Source organism: Natator depressus, chromosome 2 (genome assembly GCF_965152275.1).
Source record: "Natator depressus isolate rNatDep1 chromosome 2, rNatDep2.hap1, whole genome shotgun sequence".
Classification (NCBI taxonomy): domain Eukaryota; kingdom Metazoa; phylum Chordata; order Testudines; family Cheloniidae; genus Natator; species Natator depressus.
In genome coordinates, this window is record NC_134235.1 from 20,264,521 (window position 1) to 20,282,534 (window position 18,014).

The window sequence follows — 18,014 nt, forward strand, 5'->3', positions numbered from 1 at the left end:
CCCGACGTTCTTGTTAAACCCTGGATTTGTGCTAGAAATGGCCCACCTTGATTATCATACACATTGTAAGGAGAGTGGTCACTTTAGATAAGCTATTACCAGCAGGAGAGTGGGGTGGGAGGAGGTATTTTTTCATGCTTTGTGTGTATAGAGAGAGATCTTCTGCACTTTCCACAGTGTGCATCCGATGGAGTGAGCTGTAGCTCACGAAAGCTTACGCTCAAATAAATTGGTTAGTCTCTAAGGTGCCACAAGTACTCCTTTTCTTTTTACAATCTTAATGATATTGCTTCAACGCAGAATATTTTTTGGGGGGGGAGATGTTTGGGATACGGTTGGTTTAAATTAAAAGAGATGGTATTCTCAGTCCCTTTGCTAGTGTTTGGGCTGCAAAACTGACATTCATTGGTTCCCAAGGGGAGGCAGCATAGTTTAGTGGATAGGGCACTGGAAACAGAGGTAGGAGACCTTTATGCTGTTCCTGCCTTTGCCACTAAACTCAGGCAAGTCACTTCAGCCCAGATCCACAATCCATTGATTTCAATGTAAATTTGTGGATCTGGACTTTCATCTCTCTGTGCCATAAAAAGGCCAACGACTGACCAGCCAAAAGTAAGCATGAACTATCTAGATGCGGTCCCTCTAGGTAAGGTTTAAGGCATATAGATGGGAAAGCTTGCATTATTGCTGTCTTTATTGTACCTGTTCCATAAAGAAAGAGAGGACATTGATCTCTAGGCAGTGAATATAATGCCTTGCACAAGCACTGAGGTTCACATGTAATTGGGGGCGCACATTGGGACAGTGCTTAAAAAAGGGACTCTCATGCAGAAAAGAGAAATTCTGGTCATGGTGGACCAGTGGCCACACATTGCACTGCTATCTAAGACTTTCCCCTGCCTGCCTCAGGGGCAGAAAATATGGGAAAGCCCTATGAAAAAAACTGAGAAAAGAACAATGCAAAAGCCCCATGGTTGGAAATTTCCTTGTAGAGCTACTTCACCCTTCAGGAAGAGTGGTTTTCAGTTCCATCCATTTCAGGGAGTTTTTGTGTCACTCTCTTCTCTTCAGAAGGATGAATATTCATTCAGAATTCAACCATGTGGAAAAACTAATTATTGAGAGAGTGCTGAAGGGCTTTCATGAAACTAACAAATTAGCTCAAATTTGAAGAGAATGTCAGTTAATTTGTGGCTTTCTGAATACATATTTATCCTCCTCACTAAAAGGCCAGCTTTATTAGAGTCTCTAAGAGACTGGGTTGTTCAGTTCCTTCAAGCTTCTGACCTGCCAATAGATTGATTCACTCCCACATATTTACTTGGAAATATTTGAAGAGCTGGCTTCCCTTAATTTCTGCTTTTAAATCCTATACCCCATCACGGAGATTTTTCCACTTGGTATCTTTTCATTCATCATGGTAGCAGATGACAGAACGAGGAGTAATGGTCTCAAGTTGCAATGGGGGAGGTTTAGATTGGATATTAGGAAAAACTTTTTCACTAAGAGGGTGGTGAAACACTGGAATGCGTTACCTAGGGAGGTGGTAGAATCTCCTTCCTTAGAGGTTTTTAAGGTCAGGCTTGACAAAGCCCTGGCTGGGATGATTTAACTGGGAATTGGTCCTGCTTCGAGCAGGGGGTTGGACTAGATGACCTTCTGGGGTCCCTTCCAACCCTGATATTCTATGATTCTATGATTCTATGATTCATTCAAACAATTGAAACACAAGGGGTCTGGCTCTCCGCTAAATTAAGTAGAATTTACACTAGTGTAACTCTGTTGACATCAGTGGAGCTATTCATGATGCACACCAAGTAAGAGAGAAGAACCTGGTCCTTGATCTTACTGTATGTCCATCTGCACTAGAAAATATAATCCTGCAGTGTGCTTCTCTAGTACATACAAACTAAAGGGTGCCCTTGTGCCTTCTCTCCCCAGAGTTAGCTAATAGGTCGCTCTTGGAATGTGTGGGCAACTTCAGCTATCCTTACCCTATCTTCTGTAATTCTTCTTTCTCTTTTGTGCCTCTTTACTCTTATGTGTCTCTATCTGTGTAATTTTACCTCTCTTTGTTCACACTTTGCTTCTCGCACATCAGTATCAATACAGATCACAAGAAAATGAAATACTCTGCTGACGTCTTTCTGTTGACACATGTAAAGCACAAGTACAATAATGCTCAGACAATAAGAACATGTTTCAAATAAACCAAGTTATAAATTGTTACATCTTAAAAAAATAAACACATACACATCTATCACCACCATAAAGAAGGGCTGTAATGAAGGGCCTACCAATATTTCCATAACTGTGCAATAGGCATCTAGGCTGAAATCCTTGCCCTGCTGATGTCAAAGGGAATTTTGCCACTGACATCAATGGGGCCAGGATTTCACCTCTATATTGTAACAATAATTCCTAAATGGTCAGTATAAATAAGAATGGAGAGCACTGTGAGGTGTTAGAACAGGATGTTGGGGATCAGGCTTCCTAGGCTCTATTTCTGGATCTGTTCTGCTCATTCTGCTACTTTAGGCAAATAATGTGAGCCAAAATTCTCAAGTGATCACTATTTCCATGTTCCCCAGTCTTTGGGCACCTAACTTGATACCGCTGGGGCCTTGGTTTCAGAAATGCTAAGCTCCTGCAGCTCCCACTGACTTCAGCCAGAGCTGTTGGTGCCCAAAGCCTCTGAAAAAAAATCAGACCCAAGAACTTTAGTATTTTTATTGTATTTCTTTCTACTTGTAATCACTTAAATAAGCACCCATCTGCTACTCTGGGCACCTTTGACTTTTGTGGCGGTTCAATGATGAGACAGAACACAGATTTATCCAAGCAAGCAAGCTGGTCAGCTGAAATGGGCTGCCGCCTGTCAGCTTTCCACCTTCCCTTTTATTATATTTCTCCCCCCTGCGCATTACCTACTTCCACCGCAAAAAGACACAACAAAGGAATACATGACTTTGATTAATATTCTTATTTTCCAGCCTCTATCTACTACAATCCTAATTCTCAGGCCTTGAGGCCAGGCCAAGGAAGCTTCCCACGATTACTGTCCTTTAATTAACTTCCCAGGGTTCATATCTGGTCCTCGTCCTTGGATGGAGCAATGTGTTGCTCCTACACAACGGTCAGGGTGTGCCCTGACTGTTTCCAGGTGGATGGACTAAACATGAACCCTTCATTCCCCCGATTTTTGTTTAATTATACTCGGCCATCTCATGGTAGCCGTCAATTTGCTTTTGCAAGCAATTTAACTCCCAGACTGACAAGGACATAACTCGGGGAGCTTGCCAGGGCGAATCTCTACAAAGCCTTAGCAAAGAGGGAATACATTGTACGCAGCAGCAGCAAAAAATAAGCCCAATGATCACAAACACAGCACAACCGAAAAGTTGTCGCAGCCATCCTAGAGATGGCAGCCAACCTGTAAGCCAATTCCAAAAGCCCTCAAACCCCACATCTTGACGTATGTGTGCCGTAAGATTGGCCAATTCGGCCAGTCTAGTTTCTATGGAATGACTATTATCAGTTAAATTAAAACAACACATATGCCGAAACGTGGAACAGCCTAGGTGATGTTTCAAGAGCAGAAAATCAATGGCTGCTCTGTTATCCAAAATTGCATCCCTTAATTCGTGTTGCTCTGCATTAAGTAGGGCAATTGCCTTGGATGTTGTATTAATTGCCTTCGCTGCAAAGCACGCCAGGGCATTTAGGGTTCTGGCTGTATAAGTGGCAAGCCCGGGGACCCCAACAATGGAGGCCGCTAAAGCAGTATACTCAGCGCGACTAAAAAGCTCAACATCTGCAACACAATTATCTGAAAGGGGTACACTTCTTTTACTGTGCCTTTGGCTGGCAAAAGGCAATATAAGCGTCATTCTACTAAGACAGCAAAGGGTGCCATCACTTAAATTTGCAGGAATATAACTAAAGGTGCGTGAGCCGCAGGTAAAAAACCACCCTGATGGTAGGATGATATGGCCATAATTGTATGAAACATTCACAGCGTGGGAACAATTTAAAAGGGGTTGAGGAATTTGCCGACAGCCCAAGGGCACCTTTGTACTAGTGCAGTTAAGCACACGCGCACAGGTGACATTGTTGGCCCCGGCCGGGTACGGTGTGTGGAGGGATATAGCCGTGTGAGGCAAGGTATAGTTGGCCGGGCCCCAATTAGCCATGCCAGAGTACTGGGAAGAGAGATTCGCGTAAGCAGCGAGCATCGTCTCATTCCCTATCTCCTCAGGGTGATGACATACTGGTATAAGGCATGTACCTAACAATTCTCCGGCTGCTACAGAATCAGACAAACAAAAGTGGGTAACATTTGCTATTGAAGCCAATCTTTCCCATATGTTATATGTCATTCGGGCCCGTAACGGGGGAAGCGCTCCCGAGCCAACCCCTACAGGAAATAGCAGGCACAAAAGGCATACAATCAGCACAGAATTAGCAGTGATTTGGGCGAGAATCGCCACAAACAAAGTCTCAGGAGTCTCTGGCTGTTGATTTGCTGCCAGTCTTCATTGAGCCGCCGCGACCAATGCTTTTACTCCTCCCCATGTCACGGGCTGGCTTGGGACGCTACGCCTCTTCCATTTCCGTCCCGCCGTTGTCGACCCGGGAGGTACCACGTTCTCCTCCAAGGTCAGCTGAAACTCCGGTATGGGGTTCGACAGCCCCTGGCGCCATGCCATGCTGTTTCAGTGCCGGTCGCACACACCGGGCTGGAACCCACAACGGTCCTGCAGGGAGAGACACAGCAGCATATCCCCGACGCCAAGTGATTAGAGGTACTGGGCCCAGCCACTGCGGATCGGGCAGCTGACGGTAAAAGACACGCGGTCTTTCCAGTACCTCAGATTTGTGAAAATGGCGATCCGCGGGGGTCTGCTGATCTGCGTTCAGCGTTAAATTATTTAAAGTAAACAAAAGGATATGCATTTGTTGTTGAATGTCTCCTAAGGTTCGGAGACGCAGCTCCCCTTGTTTTAATTGTTTATCAAGCAAGGTTTTGAGCGTGCGATTGGCACGTTCAACAATGGCTTGGCCCGTGGAATTATAAGGGATCCTGTGTTTAAAACGGACGTCCCACCGGGCACAAAAGGTGGAGAGGGCTGTGGAGCAGTAGGCTGGGGCGTTATCCGTTTTAATCTGGCTTGGGCGACCCATAACAGAAAAACAGGCTAGCAAATGGTGAATTACTTTGGCAGTGGCTTCCCCACGCTGCGGGGTTGCCCAAAGGAAGCCCGAATAAGTATCAACGGAAACATGTAAAAACGAGTAGGGGCGGAATTGTGGCATGTGAGTGACATCCATTTGCCACAGCTGATTCGCTGCGGTACCTCTAGGGTTAACGGCATAAGAAAAAGTAGGAGCAGCAGCGGCACAGTGGGGGCAGGAACGAACAATGGAATGTGCATGATCAGCAGGAATGTGAAACTGCCGGGCCAAAACAGAGGCAGACTGATGAAATAAGACATGGCTTTCAATGGGGTCAGAAAAGAAGGAATTTACCTGACCACGTAATGCGCGATCGGCGCGCGCATTGCCCTCAGTGAGTGACCCAGGCAAAGGGGTATGACTGCGAATATGAGCAACAAAATAAGGGAAATTACGAGTGGAAATAAGATATTGCAAAGACAAAAATAGGCGAAGGAGGTCCGCATCGACCTGAGGGGTAATGAGGGCAAGGGGTAAATGATCAATCACTTGATAAACATAATGGGTGTCCACAATTAAATTAAAGGGACAATCAGCAAAAAGTTGGAAGGCCAAAATAACAGCAGCCAGTTCTGAACGCTGTGCGGAACGCTGAGGCAGTGTAAAACGAGAATGCCAACGAGGGGGGTCACCGGATTGATAGGTGACTACACCTTGATGTGGAGAGCCATCAGTAAAAAGAGTAACAGCAGAAACAATGGGTTGAGAGCGGCTAAGACGATGAACAATTAGAGGCACCTTTTGGGTAATTACCAACCGAGGATCTTTTGGGGGATTATAAGAAATTTCTCCCACATAATCACAAAGAGCAACCTGCCAAGCCAAAGAGGTGTGGCACAAGGAATCAAATTCACTACGGGACAAGGGGAACACTAAATCAGTGCCAGTGAGTTGCACTGCACGGTGGCGGGCTTTACGAACAAGATCAGACAGGGCATCTAGATATGGGTAAATATTCCGAGGAGGAGTGGAGGAGAGGTACAGCCACTCTATGATAGAGACGGCTGTATTCGTACAGGGTACAAACAGAGCCGCAGTGGGTGTATGAGGGGTGGCAAGAAGAATCAGCCATAGGGGACGGACCTCAGGGGGTCTGTCCACAAACTGCTGACTCAATGCTGCATTAATTTGTCGAATGCAGGCAATGTGCTCTTCAGTGATGGCAATAACTGCACCCGGTGCTCGGGCTCCACGTAGGAGCCCGAACAACGGCTGCAGCATTGAGGTGGGGAGACGAAAATAGGGCCGAATCCAATTTAAATGACCCAAAATCTGTTGTAATTTAACAAGGGTTAGGGGTTGAGGTAGAGTTAGTGCCGGACGAACCGGAGCAGCATAGGTTTGTAAAACCTTATGGCCGAGGTAGTGGTAGGGATAAGAGCGTTGGATTTTTTCTGGTGCCACCAACAGGCCATTTTGGCCGAGAATTTGAGACAAAGATTCAATCTGTTGTTCCGTGACCTGGGGACCACTAAGCAAAATGTCATCCATATAATGGTAGACCTTTAGCGTAGGGTACCGGGCACGAAAAGGGGTGAGGGCCCGATCCACAAAAAGCTGACACAAGGTTGGACTATTTTGCATTCCCTGGGGTAAGACCTTCCACTGATACCTTTGAGAGGGTTGCTGATTATTATATTGTGGCACCGTAAACGCGAATTTTTCACGATCTTGTGGGCAAAGGGGGATGGTGAAAAAACAATCTTTTAAATCTAACACACAGAGCTGATCGGTTTGAGGAATTAAATTTGGATTTGGTAATCCATATTGCAAGGGGCCCATAGGTTGGATGCATTTATTTATTTCCCTTAAGTCATGTAACAGCCGCCACGCACCAGATTTTTTCTTAATAACGAACACCGGGGTGTTCCAGGGACTAGTAGAGCTCTCCAGGCGCTGTGCCTGCAAATGCTGCTGCACAAGCGAATGAAGCGCTTTCAGCTTTTCTAGAGGGAGGGGCCACTGGTCAATCCAGACGGGCTCTAAGGATTGCCATACCAAGGGCAATGCGGAGGGCAATGTGGGTGAGGGAGGGTTTTGAGCCATTAGATATTAATATCGAGGGTGGTGTCCAGCTTTGTAAGTAAATCACGGCCCCAAATATTGAGGTGGACAGGGAGCACAAAAGGGCGGATAGTAGCAAGGGTACGGCCTCCCGGTGTAGAGACTGTGACCCAAGACAAACTCTGTCGCCCGGGTTTACTACCCCCGATCCCCCACAACTCTTTAGAAGGAACCGTAGGCCAACTAACCGGCCACTCTGGATCACGAATCACCGTAACATCAGCTCCAGTGTCCACCAGCCCTGTGAAAGGAACATCATTTAAGAGAAGTGTTAACTGAGGTTTCGAGGGGCGGACTGACATTGTCAGAGCAACAAGTGGAGAGGACGCGCTGTGAGACGGCGAGTGAGACAACGTTGATCCAAAGCCGCCTCCGCCCCGAGTTCGATCCTCGGCAGCTGGCACCTGATAGGGGACTAAAATCAATTGTGCAATTGATCATCCACGCAGGAGCGACTGTGGAAGATGAGTCCACACCTGAACCTTAATAATGCCGGTGTAATCGGCATCAATGACCCCGGGGATGACAAAAAAGCCCTGTTTCCCAGCATGAGAGCGAGGGAGAACGAGACCCACAAAGCCGGCAGGGAGAGGTCCCGTCACCTGGGTAGGTATGGCGCAGACCTCCCCTGGCAGCCGAAAATCAGTGTCCTCCTGCATGATCAAATCAAGCCCTGCACTTCCAGCAGTCGCCGCCCTCATAGAGTCTATGGATTTTAAGGCAGAGGAACGGTTGTCTGAGTGGGAAACACCCCCGTTTGGCCCTGGGTTCGGGGGGAACCCGTCGCGTGGTTTCCCGACCCGCTACGACGCTGATTAGCCCAGTGATAGCCCTTCTGACATTTGGGGCACTTCTTAGAGGGTCGGGCGGGTGCCTTTGATGAGCGGCACTCCCGCTGAAAGTGACCCTCCTTACCACAGTGGTAACAACGCTTCCCCTCCTTCCCGGTTTTTCTCAGGGCAGCAGCCAGAACTCCAGCTTTATGGGTTTGTGTGCCGATGTTTTGGCACGCCCGTAGCATGTCCGAGAGCTCTAAAATGCCAGAGGCTTGCGCCGTCTGGAGAGCACGGCGGCAATCCTCGTTCGCATTCTCAACCGCCATTTTTAACAGGATCTCCTGAGCTGCCGCAGCATTATCCACCTGTCGGAGGATAGCCTCCTGCAATCTGTTGGTAAAATCCAGAAAGGACTCTGATGCACCCTGACGGATACTGACAAAGCTTTTAGTAGGCTTGCCTGAATCCGGGACCTTCCGGAAAGCATGCTGGGCGCAGGTGGAAATAAGGGGGAAGAGGGCCTGAGGGAGTTGAGTCTGCATCTCAACGGTAGCAAACTGTCCCTCCCCTGCCAAGTGCTCAAAAATAATACCTTCCGCTCTATGAATCTGGGCCTGGCGTTCCGCCTCCTACCGATACTCACTAATCCAAATAACATATTGACTGGGTGACAGCATAATGCACAACAGCGCCTTCCAATCTTCAGGGATCAGGGTGTACCCAGTACCTAGCCCTTCAATGAGACCACGCACAAACGTGCTAGTCAGACCGAACTCGCGAATCGCTTTCTTTACCTCTCTGATCACCGAGTAAGGCAAACTGACCCAGGTTCCAACCGGGTTGCCCTGGTCATCATTCTGCCAGGTCACCGGACAAACCAAGACCAGCTCAGCCAGCTCCTCTGCTGTAAGATCTGAGCGAGCCTTCGCTGCGTGAACCATTTGTTGCACCAGCGAAAGCCTCTGAGCAGATGCAGACGACCCCCTGGGGGGCCCCGAAGCATGGGGTCCCAGGGGGGGATGGTAATCACACACCGGCTCCGGCGGGGAAGGTAAGGGAGGCGGTGGTAATAAAGGCACTGGGGGCGAAGCAGGGAGAGGGATGGCTGCAGGAGCCGACGGCGGTGGCGAAATCGGCAGCCCCTCTGTTGGTGTGGGAGAGGGTTCTTCCGAAGCGACACACTGTGTTGCATCGGTAGGAGGGGGGGTGGCTGCAGGAGCCGACGGGCGTGGCGAGATCACCAGCCTCGTGAGGGAGGGCCTGTCCGAGGCAACACGCTGTATCGCATCGCGGCAGAGGTGCCAGGCATGTAAAGCCTGCACGGGCGCCCGAGGCTCTTCATGCAATGTCTGGCCCAACCGCTCCCAGTCCGCTAGCTTAAGGGTTCCGGCTTCAGGGTACCACGGGCACTGGGCACTCACCTCCTGTAGCAGGAGAGTGAGTTCTCGAGCGGGGCAGTCATGCTGAGCCTTACGCAGCAGATACTGTAGCTCATTGCGGTGTTGCACTTGCAAAGCAGAGAGGGAGCTTCCCATACTTACCACAATGAAAAATACTCACCGGGATCCGCGAAGCGGATGAGTGACGCGTCTGAAACCCTTGCCGGGCGAGGTGAGTGCTGAGGGCCCCACGTTTGGGCGCCAGTTGTGGCGGTTCAATGATGAGACAGAACACAGATTTATCCAAGCAAGCAAGCTGGTCAGCTGAAATGGGCTGCCGCCTGTCAGCTTTCCACCTTCCCTTTTATTATATTTCTCCCCCCTGCGCATTACCTACTTCCACCGCAAAAAGACACAACAAAGGAATACATGACTTTGATTAATATTCTTATTTTCCAGCCTCTATCTACTACAATCCTAATTCTCAGGCCTTGAGGCCAGGCCAAGGAAGCTTCCCACGATTACTGTCCTTTAATTAACTTCCCAGGGTTCATATCTGGTCCTCGTCCTTGGATGGAGCAATGTGTTGCTCCTACACAACGGTCAGGGTGTGCCCTGACTGTTTCCAGGTGGATGGACTAAACATGAACCCTTCAGACTTTATTTAAAGTTAAAATACAACCAACAGCAAACAAAATGAGCAGTAACCCCTCCAAAAAAAAAATCCATCCTCAACACCACCCAATACCTGGGACTTTCTCCACCAAACTTGTCCTTCCATAGACAATTGATCTCATCATAAATTCATAAATTCCATGGCCAGAAGTGACCATCTAGTCTGACCTCCCATATAATACAGGCCACAGAACCTCCCCAAAATAATTCCTAGAGCAGATCTTTTAGAAAAACATCCAATCTTGATTTAAAAACTTATCATTGAAAGAGAATCCACCTCGACCCTTGATAAATTGTTCCAATAATCAATTACCCACACTGTTAAAAATGTACACCTCATTTCTAGTATGAAGCTTCAACTTCCAGCCATTAGGTGTAACATGGTCCTTCTCTGCCAGATTCAAGAGTCCATTGTCCAATATTTGTTCCCCACGTAGGTACTTACAGAATGTAATCAAGTCATCTCTTACCCTTCTCTTTGTTAAACTAAACAGATTATATGCCTTGCATATATCGCTATAAGGCATTTTTCTAATCCTTTGACCATTGTTGTGGCTCTTCTCTGAATCCTCTTCAATTTATCAACATCCTCCTTGAATTAGGAAAAACCAGAACGGGACACAGTATTCCACCAATGGTCTCACCAATGCCAAAGAGAGGTAAAATAATCTACTCCTACTCCAAATTCCCCTGTTTATGCATCCCAGGATTGCAATAGCTGTTTTGGACGGAATGTCACATTGGGAGCTCATATTCAGCTAATTATCCACCACAACCCAAAATCTTTTTCATGGTCACTGCTTCCCAGGACAGAGTCCCCCATCCTCCACGTATGGCCTACATTTTTTGTTACTAGATGTACACATTTACATTTATCCATATTAAAACTAATTTTTTGTGCATGCCCAGTTTACCAAGCAATCCAGATAGCTCTGAAATCAGTGACCTGTCTTCCTTATTATTTATCACTCCCCATTTTTTTATGTCAGCTGCAAACTTTATCAGTCTTGATTTTATGTTTTCTCCCTGGTCATTGATAAAAATGTTAAATATGTAAGCGGGGGAATAGTCCCGCTACTGTGAGGAACTTTCCTGGCTTCTGCACTACCCCGGTGAAGTGGGCTAGCGAAAGGATCTGAGTCCTTCCTCCCACTTCCTTTATCCAGAGGCCTCCCTGCTCTTGAGGACTCCCCTTCCACTCTCCTGTCCGGCAGAGTCCTCGTAACCCCAACAAGGCTGGGCCCAGGATTCCTGGGGGGCTCAACCCCCAACCCTGCTGTGGTCACCTAGGACAGGGGCTAGGGTGTCCCCACGCCGGGGTACTCTCTCTGCACTGGGCACTTCTCTTACCCACTGACCATTACATACAAGTTAAAGCAAATGCAAGTTATTTAATCAACAATTAATTTTAAAAAGAATAAGGGAAAATGGGAAAGGTTAAAGGAAACACATCACCCCGCTCCGTGGCAGGGAACATCACAAACAGTGTCTCTGGAATGTCAGGGCAGTTCACAGTCTGTTCCTTGTGAGTCCCAGGCCTTCTTCTCAGGCCCTGGCTGTGCTGCAGGGATGCTGTGGGTTGGACACTCGCTCTGGTGGTGGCCACGCGCTCTCAGGCTCTAAGTGGTAGGACCCTTCTTCTCAGTGTCGCCCCCGCCCTGTCGGGGTTATGATCCAAGCCTGGCCTGCAGAGCCCCTTGGCTGAGGCGTCTCCCTGTGCTGGGCCTGCTGCCCAGGGTCCCCCTCGGTCTCCCCAGCTGCTCACCGCACACAGCTCCGGACTGCTCCAGCCCCAGCCCCAGCTCCACCACTCTGTCTCTGCTGCTCTGCCTCCAGCTCCCTGGGCTGCTTCTTTGGCCCCTCTGGCTCCGGTTGCTACAGCTCTGCTCCCAGGACAGGTCTGCTCTGCAGGCTGCTTCTGTGACTCTGCTCCCAGCACTGACCTGCTTCCTGGGCTGCTTTTCTGGCCCCTCTGACTCTGGTTGCTTTAGCTCTGCTCGGCAGGACAGGGTCTGCTCTCTCTGGGCTGTGCCTCTGGCTTTGGGGCTGCAGCTCTGCTCCCAGCACAGGGTCTGCTCTCTCTGGGCTGCTTTTCTGGTCCCTCTGGCTCTGGCACAGCTCTGCTCCCCAGCTCAGCTTGGTCCCCATTTTCTCCTTCCCTCGGCCCCACTCTGTCTGACCCAGGCAATTCCAGCTCACACGGAGGACGGGACCTCCCTGGCCTCCTGACTCCCTGATTAGCCTGCCCGCCCTGTCATTCAGGCTGACCTGGAGCATTGGCCTCTCCCCATTGTTCCTGGGGACTGTCAGTCTCAGGGTCCTGGTTTCCCATAGACCCTTCCCCTTTTAGTACTGGGAGCTAGCCAACCAAAACAACCCCCACTGAATGTTAGTAAGGGGGCAACAGTCCCCTTACAAATAGCATTATATCATGCCTCACTTGGTTCAGACACTCAGGCAAAAAGATGGATCTTGCAGCGGGTCCTAAAGGTCAATAATCCTGGAATATTTCAGACTAACAATGGAAGGTGAAGGACCCTAATGAAGAATACCTCTACCCCTTTTGTTGAAATAAAAAGCATCACCACTGATCACAGCTGCAGCAGCATTAGACAGGGATAGGGTTGCCAACTTTCTAATCTCACAAAACTGAACACCATTGCCCCACCGCTTCACCGAGGCCCTGCCTCCGCTCACTTCATCCCATCTCCCTCTGTCGCTCATTCTCCTCCACTCTCACTCACTTGCTCATTTTCACTGGGCTGGGGCAGGGAATTGGGATGTGGGAAGAAGTGAGGGCTCCGGCGGGGGTGCCAGGGTCCCTTTTTGACCAGGTTTTCCGGCTGAAATCTGTACACCTGCACCCCTAAATAGGGAGAGAGATGGTTTCTCATATAGGCAGGCCCAGACCATTTTGGGCTGTACTGGTTGTCTCAAGTCAGCACCCAGAGATGGAAATAATCAAAGTTAGTGGATGCTTTATATAGTGCCTATACCCCTTGGCACCTCACAAAAGTACTGTGAGTTTTCATTGTTAATTGATGTTTTCATAGTTCTTTGAGAACTGAAGATGAATGATGCTTTATAGGTGAAAAATATTATTATGCACACTGAAACATTTAACATACACTGCGGAGAATGAAGGAGTTGTGTGTATTATTTTTTATAAATACGCAGCTCAGTTTACCTGTTTGATATGAATCTGTCTGACTGAATAGAGTTCAATCTCAGCCAGTTGGTGGGAAACAAACAGAAAACAGAAAACAAAAGTAGGCAACATAAGGCACAGTCCAAAGAATGCCAAGAGTTCTTGAGGAAACAATGAGAACATCATTAAATGAGGAATATCCCTACCTGTCTCCACTGAGGCTGGCAAGATTTATTCTTCCTAATCCCAAACGTAGGGTCAAAGGGGATACTAAAACCTTAGAGATGCTAGCCTAGGGAGGAAGGTGGTGGAATGGGCTGTCAGCATCAGCTGGAGTCTGTCAGAAAGAGAGACAGAAACTGCAGCAAGTAGACTGTCTCTCCCAATCCAGAGAGGGAGGTAGCTGGGCTGAAAGGAATGTACCAAAGCATGCAAGGTAAGATTAAGGCCAAGGTAAGGGGAAATAGGTATATAGGCCTTTATTATTTTTACCCTTTGTGCTGTGTGCTATGTACCTTTGGGTAAATAAATAGTGCTTTATTTTGAAGATGCTGTTTTTAAGTCACCATAACCAGCAATCACAGGCTCCCCGAGGAGAAGGACTGACAGGTGCCTGTCATGTTAACACACCTGGTAAACAGAGAAGGTGTTGCAGCTAAGAGATCCAGTGTACAAATGGTCAGAGAGGGATGTATGTAATGCTCACAGAGGGATGTATGTAATGAAACTTGACCCCAAAGGGATGTACTTGAGAGGCATTAAAAGAAGTCTAGAGCTCAGCTCGCCCTGTAAATGTGATATACACATTCAACCTACATAGACTATTCATGGATTCATAGATCTGAAGGCCACAAGGGACCATTTTGAGCATCAGGTCTGATATCCTGCATAACACAGGCCATACATTTTCATCCAATACTTGTGGATGACCTGGAGAATTCCTATAGAAACACAAAAAGAAAAGGAGTACTAGTGGCACCTTAGAGACTAACCAATTTATTTGAGCATAAGCTTTCGTGAGCTACAGCTCACTTCATCGGATGCATTCAGTGGAAAATACAGTGAGGAGATTTATATACACACAGAACATGAAAAAATGGGTGTTATCATACACACTGTAAGGAGAGTGATCACTTAAGATGAGCTATTACCAGCAGGAGAGTTGGGGGGAGAAAACCTTTTGTAGTGATAATCAAGGTGAATAATGAAGTGAGCTGTAGCTCACGAAAGCTTATGCTCAAATAAATTGGTTAGTCTCTAAGGTGCCACAAGTCCGCCTTTTCTTTTTGCGAATACAGACTAACATGGCTGCTACTCTGAAACCTGTCATTATAGAAACACATGCAGTCTTCACTTAAAGACTTCAAATAATGGAGAATACATCAATGTAATAAGGAATAAACAGAATAAACCAAGAAAGAAATTACTCAGACTCAAACATGATTCTGAAGCAATAAAGGAATTAAACAGTCAAACCACATACATGGATTTCCCTCTCATTATAACTGGCAAAAAGTAGGAGCTATGCCTGTGACACTGTATTGTCAGTGACAAATTCTGCTCCTACTCAGGCCTAATCTACCTGAAGTTATCAAGGCACACATTTTAGTTCAAAAGATCAGAACTATCCCTTACCAGTCACCAGTGAAAGGAGACATCACTGTTGCTTTTAGCCCTCATGAAGAGTAAGTGGAGCAAATATATATATATAGAATCATAAAAGATTAGGGTTGGAAGAGACCTCAGGAGGTCATCTAGTCCAACTCCCTGCCCAAAACAGGACCAACCCCAACTAAATCATCCCAGCCAGGGTTTTGTCAAGCCGGGCCTTAAAAACCTCTAAGGATGGAGATTCCACCACCTCCCTAGGTAACCCATTCCAGTGTTTCACCACCCTCCTAGTGAAATAGTGTTTCCTAATATCCAATCTAGACCTCCCCCGTTGCAACTTGAGACTATTGCTTCTTGTTCTGGCATCTGCCACCACTGAGAACAGCCTAGCTCCATCCTCTTTGGAACCCCTCTTGAGGTAGTTGAAGACTGCTATCAAATACCCCCTCACTTTTCTCTTCTGCAGCCTAAATAACCCCAGTTCCCTCAGCCTCTTTTCATGAGTCATGTGCCCCAGTCCCCTGATCATTTTCGTTGCCCTCCGCTGGACTCTTTCCAATTTGTCCACATCCTTTTGTAGTGGGGGGAACAAAACTGGACGCAATACTCCAGGTGTGGCCTCACCAGTGCCAAATACAGGGAAATAATCACTTCCCTCGATCTGCTGGCAATTCTCCTACTAATACAGCCCAATATGCCGTTGGCCTTCTTGGCAACAAGGGCACACTGCTGACTCATATCCAGCTTCTCGTCCACTGTAATCCCCAGGTCCTTTTCTGCAGAACGGCTGCTTAGCCAGTCAGTCCCCTGTCTATAGCGGTACATGAGATTCTTCCTTCCTAAGTGCAGGACTCTACACTTTTCATTGTTGAACCTCATTTTTTTTGGCCCAACCCTCGAATTTGTCTAGGTCACTCTGGACCCTGTCCCTATCCTCCAGCATATCTACCTCTCCCCCCAGCTTAGTGTCATCTGCGAACTTGCTGAGGGTGCAATTCATCCCATCATCCAGATCATTAATAAAGATGTTGAACAAAACCGGCCCCAGGACCGACCCCTGGGGCACTCCGCTTGATACCATCTGCCAACTAGACGTAGAGCCGTTGACCACTACCCATTGAGCCCGACAATCTAGCCAGCTTTCTATCTACCTTATAGTCCTTATAGACTGAGAAACAATTATTGTGTAGTAAGTTCAAAGAGGATTTAGAAGATTGTACCCAGAAAAGCCAACTAGTTAATTTCAAACAACCTCAGAGGATAAGGAGCTACCAACATTACCTAGTCAGCCTCATCTTTTTGCATTGATCAGTATTCAGGATTCATGCTAGTTGTCCTGGAGAAATTCAGTATTAACAGCAAGTAATGCGTGAATTTGCTACCGCGCTAGATTCCCATCTGTCCTGGGAGTTACAGATTGCCCACATGTGGTAATTAGTGCGCTAGCACACGCTGAGGTTGGAAAAACATTAAAATGTTTCCATTCACTTAATATGCAGGTGGTGTGCACTGCTCAGTATGGAATACCCTAACTAAACACACTTGCCAAATTCCCAGGACCTCATCATGATTTACTCAAACTCCAAAAAACAAAACAAAACCAAAGTTTCTTAATCATTGGAGGGTATTGAAATTCAAGGAGAATAGTAGCTGTTCTCAGCACAGCTTAAGGACTGAGGTACATGACTTACACAAATATATATCTGATGGGAGTCTAGCAAGTGAATCCCCATGCACAGTGTTGAAAATGTACATCTGCCTTCCAAATGAAGGTTTACTTTTAAATGAGTTAATTATTTTTCTTTTCTTGCAGATGATAAAGCTTATCCCTTAAATGCTCCTGAACAATATTCCATGTCTCCCAAGTCCAAGAAAATCCTATGATGCCCTACATTTATGCAGTGCCTTTTGCCTCAAGGATTCCCAAAGGGATATAAGAATCACTTCACCACTGAAATGCAGCCACCTCTGAAGTGGAAAGCAGCAGCCATTCTGTACTAGGAAAAGAAATTGTGACCAAGGACACCAGAGCCAATCCATTCCCTTAGTCATCAGCATGGTGGTCTGGGCATTATAAATCATAGAATCATAGAATATCAGGGTTGGAAGGGACCTCATGAGGTCATCTAGTCCAATCTGCTGCTCAAAGCAGGACCAATCCCCAACTAAATCATCCCAGCCAGGGCTTTGTCAAGCCTGACCTTAAAAACCTCTAAGGAAGGAGATTCCACCACCTCCCTAAGTAACCCATTCCACTGCTTCACCACCCTCCTAGTGAAAAAGTTTTTCCTAATATCCAAACTAAACCTCTCCCACTGCAACCTGAGACCATTACTCCTTGTTCTGTCATCTGCTTCCACTGAGAACAGTCTGGATCCATCCTCTTTAGAACCCCTTTCAGGTAGTTGAAAGCGGCTATCAAATCCCCCCTCATTCTTCTCTTCTGCAGACTAAATAATCCCAGTTCCCTCAGCCTCTCCTCATAAATCATGTGCTCCAGCCCCCTAACCATTTTTGTTGCCCTCCACTGGACTCTTTCCAATTTTTCCACATTCTTCTTGTAGTGTGGGGCCCAAAACTGGACATAGTACTCCAGATGAGGCCTCACCAATGCCAAATAGAGAGGAATGATCACGTCCCTCGATCTGCTGGCAGTGCTCCTATTTATACAGCCCAAAATGCCGTTAGCCTTCTTGGCAACAAGGGCACCCTGTTGACTCATATCCAGCTTCTCATCCACTGTAACCCCTAGGTCCTTTTCTGCAGAATTGCTGCCTAGCCACTCGGTCCCTAGTCTGTAGAGTGCATAAAATTCTTCTGTCCTAAGTGCAGGACTCTGCACTTGTCCTTGTTGAACCTCATCAGATTTCTTTTGGCCCAATCCTCTAATTTGTCTAGGTCCCGCTGTCATGGCCAGATCTTCAGCTGATGTAAATCAGTGTAGTTCTAGTGAAGTTAAAGGGACTATGCTGACTTACATTGGCTTCAATAGAGCTATGCCACTTTACACCAACTGAGGATCTGGATACATGATACTCATTTTATCTACTCTGTAAGGATGAAGGAGTTAGCTAACACTGCCATGATTCAAACCTATGGTGTCGCTGAATTTAGGAATTTTTTGGA

At 47.2% G+C, this 18,014-nt stretch overlaps 1 long non-coding RNA gene across 1 annotated transcript; it reads right to left on the reverse strand.

The window, feature by feature from the left end:
* Nucleotides 1–4,530: 4,530 nt before the first annotated feature.
* Nucleotides 4,531–9,689, reverse strand: LOC141981272 (uncharacterized). Its single transcript, XR_012637710.1, has 3 exons — nt 9,636–9,689; nt 7,488–7,540; nt 4,531–4,757 (listed from the first exon to the last, which is right to left on the reverse strand). It is a non-coding gene; the product is annotated as an uncharacterized LOC141981272 (long non-coding RNA).
* Between the last annotated feature and the right edge of the window lie 8,325 nt (nt 9,690–18,014).